This window comes from Nyctereutes procyonoides, unplaced genomic scaffold (assembly GCF_905146905.1).
Source record: "Nyctereutes procyonoides isolate TBG_1078 unplaced genomic scaffold, NYPRO_anot_genome, whole genome shotgun sequence".
NCBI classification, from domain to species: Eukaryota; Metazoa; Chordata; class Mammalia; order Carnivora; family Canidae; genus Nyctereutes; species Nyctereutes procyonoides.
Genome location: NW_026575146.1, coordinates 50,374,828 through 50,379,861, shown reverse-complemented (window position 1 = coordinate 50,379,861; position 5,034 = coordinate 50,374,828). Strand labels below are relative to the sequence as shown.

Sequence of the window (5,034 nt, the reverse complement as noted above, 5' to 3'; positions counted from 1 at the left end):
GTTTTGTGTTTTGTTTTTTTTCCTTTTTGTTCTGGGCTGAGTCACATGTTTCTTCTCAAAGGTCATGAAGCCTCAGAGATAGAATAAGATTAAAATATCTCCAAATTTTATCTATTCGCTACTTTAACAGAAATGCCAGGTATCCTCTATCCCTTCTCAATTTGATAACCTCCTCTACAGTTCAAGTGATCAAGAATAACTATTTGCTCTATCCCTCATAAATACCGTGAATTAAAGATAAAAATCCAAATTCCAGGCCTGCCCTCAGCATGTTGTCTATTTGGAGTCCCATCACAAATTTAAAGTTGGCCAATTGCTTTGTTGGGCTAGGTAATAATGAAGAAATAGACCTTCGGGGAAAATAGAAGAGGTGGCTGTTTTTCCAAAGCTAGCGTATGTGTAGGCTATAGATGGACTTCAAGCAGAGGATGTCACATTAAATGCAAAGTCAGATTTGGGGAAAGCTATAGGAGTACCTACACAAATAGCAATTCATCAAAAGCATTTGTTGAGGGCATGTAGCCATATCTCCACCTTGTCAAGGATCTGTGTTTAGCTCTGTGAAAATACTAGATAAGGAATAATGCTTTTCTTGACTTTCTGAAAGATTCAGATTTGAGTATTTTTATTTATTGCTGCAGCCAAACAAGTAATTAATTGTAAATTCATTCTGCAGGTGCTCCCATAGGAGTACACACATCACTGAAACTTGAAAAGCTCCCTGATCGTGGATAAATATTGGAAAAATGAAAGAACGCTTTAGATTTATCTAATACTTAATAGTTTTGGAAAGAGTCAAAAAATAAAGCAGAGATGTTGCACGCCCACCATTTTTGAGCCTCACAAAAACCTGGTGAGAAAAAGGAAAGTAGGATTCAGAATGGCTGACTTTCCCAAGGTCAGCTAACTAAGAAATTTTCTAGACAGGGACTAGACCTTCAGCCTGCTCTTCAGTTTAAAGATCTTCTGGCCTCAGGTTCAATGCACTTTCTAATTTACATAGCACTATGAGGTTAGTATTTCAAACATAATACATTTTGGAAAAGTGTACTCATTTAAAAGAACAGGGCCTTTCCTTTCCAACTAGGGCCTGGCAGAATGACTCCTGCAAAGAAGGGTGGCGAGAAAAAGGAGGGCCGTTCTGCCATCAACAGGTAGTGACCAGAGAATACACCATCAACATTAACAAACGTATCCAAGGAGTGGGTTTCAAGAAGCGTGCCCCAGGGGCACTCAAAGAGATCTGGAAATTTGCCATGAAGGAGATGGGAGCTCCAGTTGTGCACATGGACACCAGGCTCAATAACGCTATCTGGGCCAAAGGAATAAGGAATGTTCCATACCGTATCCGTGTGCAGTTGTCCAGAAAACACAGCGAGGATGAAGATTCACCAAACAAGCTCTACATGCTGGTTACCTACGTACCTGTCACCACTTTCAAAAATCTACAGACTGTTAATGTGGATGAGAACTAATCGCTGATTGTCAAATAAAAGTATAAAATTGCAAAAAAAAATAATAATTTAAAAAAATAAAAGAACAGGGCCAGAAAAATGGTATGAAGAGTCTTCTGAGTTGGCTTTCTCTTCCACAGAATTAAGTGGGTAAATGAAGTAGGAAGAATATCCCTATCCTCCTCTCTGTCCCTCTGTTTCTCCTCCTCTGTTTCATTCTCTCTCCCCTCCTATTGCTATTTATTTTAACTTTTTCAAGAAAAACATTCACATTGAACTGAATTTTCTCATGTAGGTATCAGTATTCAGTAAAAAAATTACCTCTGTTCACATTATGGTATCACGTATCATCATTTGTTTCTTCTCAGGTTTCTTTCATCTCATCAGAGTGAGCTCACAACTCAATATTGAGGGCCTCATGTCTTTGGAAACATTTCATATTTTAGAAAAGAAAAACTATAATTAAAAGTTTCCCCTGTTTTTGAAGGAAACTGTAATCTCAAGTTTCTGGGTGTTTTTTTCATTTTGTTTTGTTTTTAATCCTCATACCAATGAATTGTCCAAAATTCCAAAGGAGATGCCAATTAAAACTTAAAACTATGTTGATGTTGATAATTTATTTCAGAGATAAACTGGTTGCTAAACTATAAAACACTTAGGTAAGTTACAATCCCACTTTTTTATTTCACCCTTTTTTCAACAATTGGGGTTCATTAATTAATTGTTTCATACACTGATACAGGCTGTATCCTCAAACAAAAGAGAATTTCAATGAAGAATGTACTATAATCATGCAAATTTCCTGCTTTTAATATTCATAAGCCTTACATTCAACAAACCCCATTTCATGGTGTCAGGGACACACCTCAAGGTTGTCTGGTAGGAGAAGATGGTGGCAGAGTCAGCAAACCCTTCAAATTAAAATGTTAAAGGAAATTAGGAAACAGGGCAAAATTGCACAAGCAAATATGGTTGCATCTCTCTGAGACTAGAGGGCATACCTCACAGGGCTCAGTAAAGACAATGATGTAATCTGACTGCAGAGCTCAGAAACAAACTGACAAAAAGTGAATCCAGTACCCCCTTGACAGCTCTCTTTACTTTACTAGGGGGCAGCATACTTTGGTTGTGTGAAGAACAGCAGGGTAACTACACACTCATTTAGGTGCAACCAGACAGGTGCCTGTGCTTTGTCAAGGACTCTGAGGTCTTCAGGAAGCCTCATGGATAAAGGACCAACTACAGAGACATCAAGAAACAGAGGTGGTGAGGTGTCAGTGTATAACAGAGGGTGTTGAGGCTGCTGTGAGGCCTGACACACATCATTGGAAATTTCTTACCTTCTTAAAATAAAATACAGTATTTGATGTTTGAGATATATATATATATACACATATATATAAACGGTTCTCTCACTCTGTTTTTTTTCAGTTATCTTTCCAAACAGGCAGAGAAATAGGTGAACAATAGCCAGCCTTCCTGGAAGTTTCTATGGTTGGGAACTTTTCCTATCTCTGCTGCTGCTAGTATACCTCTGCAGAGAACATCCCACAGTCAAGGCTAACCTCCTTTGAGACAGTAAAGCTCAAGGTAGCCACCTGCAGAGCATGAACCTTTAATTAAGGGAGGAGGAGGAAGAAGAAAAGTCTCAGTGCTGTGATTTAATGAAAGCCAAGGGACCCACTGCTTCTGTATTTCTTCTACTGCCACTTGCACGTGGAAGTGCACAACAACATTTCTGGAATTCTACTAAGTAACAAACTATTTTAGCAAGCCCTAGGACTTGAAGGTGGATGGAGAGAGAAGAAAGGTGAAAGGATTCCAAAGATATCACAGGGCTAGGGAAAGAGAGGAAAAGGAGGTATGAGACTGGAGGGGAGGGTATTAGAGCTTGGCCCTGGGGAGACACAATAGGTCTAGGGAGATGTCTGTGCATTGTGCAGAACTTTCATTTATAGTCATATGCACATCGATAGGAGGGCAAGGAAAGGGTGGTAACTATTACTGGAATGAAAACACAGACAGTAAACTCTCCAAATTAAATGCAGGAAATTTGACTGAACAATATCTTGATCAAACCAACAATAACTGAAAAAAAGGAAAATAAGTCAGACAATCAAAAACATCAAAAATGTAGGAAAAGATGAAAGAAGAAACACTAAGAAAATGACTGGAATATGTGAATGACTGGAATATGTGAATGACTGAATATTCACATATTCAGTCACATATTCAAAATACAGTTAGGTTAAAAGCAAAAGCCAACTTAAAGACATACTTAAATCAATGTAAAAATGACAAATTCATAAAGGGAGGAAAAGAAAGACACTAGACAAAGGTAAACCAAAAGGAAGTATTCTGTTTATCTTACAAAAAAAATTTTTTTAAAGATTTTATTTACTTACTCATGAGAGACACAGAGAGAGAAGCAGAGACACAGGCAGAGGGACAAGCAGGCTCCCCACAAGGAGCCCGATGTGGGACTCGATCCAGGACCCCAGGATCATGCCCTGAGCCAAAGGCAGGCACCCAACTGCTGAGTCACCCAGGCATCCCTATCTTACAATTTTTTAGAGTTTTTACTTTGATAAGATACAATGTTTGTTCTCATAGTAACACTGAACAGTTATAATTAGTTAATGTGGAGATTCTAAGACAGTTGTTCTCAAAGGTCTGATTCTCAGATCTGAGAACTCTTTAGAAATGGAAATTCTAGGAACCCACCCTGGACCTCTAAAATCATAGTCTCTGGAAAAGGGGCCAGGAATCTGTTTTTAACAAGCCCTCCTGGTGATTCTGTTTATTTTACGATTTGAATGAGCCTATGGATATACTAGTGACTTTAGTAGCCTGAAGGCAGCCCTCTACCAAAGAAACACTGATATTGGATGTAGTGAGGGAAAACATAACAGGGCTGATGGGCAAGAAACGGTAAAAAAATTTGACGAAATATGGAGGAGCTGCTACTATCTGCTATAGTTCTCCAAAAGAACTTCATTTTTTTAAACAGAGAAAGAGAAAAGTAAACATTGTAATATTGATATTATCAAGAAAGTTGCCTAATAAGACTTTGGGTTCAAGCAGTCTTGGATTTGAATCCTATCTCTGATATTTATAAATTGGGATGACATTTGGCAAATGACTTACCTTCATTAAGCCCTAGTTCTTTCATCTGTAAAATGCAGAATCTTTTTGTGAGAACTAAATGAGCTAAAGTAATAACGTACCTGTCACATTGCTAGCACTTAGGAATCATATATTATGGTTATTATTATAATAATAAACATACAATGATGACCACCCCAAACTTAGATTCTCTAAGTGCTCAAATATAGTTTGACTTTGTAATCCTCATAGCAATCTCATGAGGTTTATACCATTAGCACCTCATTTTACAGATGAGTGAACCAAGTATAGATAAATTGGCTGGAGGTTACCAGCTGGTAAGTGACAGATACAAGATCTCTCTCAAGCAGGCTGGCCCTAAAGGCTGTATAGGAGCCATTGTGCAATATGCCCATTCATCAGCAGGGATGATGATGCTAAAGATGATTACATGGCCTCTCTTATGATGACCAGT

The 5,034-nt window shown here is 38.2% G+C and overlaps 1 pseudogene; it reads left to right on the top strand.

The window, feature by feature from the left end:
* Nucleotides 1-1,089: 1,089 nt before the first annotated feature.
* Nucleotides 1,090-1,475, top strand: LOC129499708 (60S ribosomal protein L31-like; annotated as a pseudogene).
* Nucleotides 1,476-5,034: the final 3,559 nt, after the last annotated feature.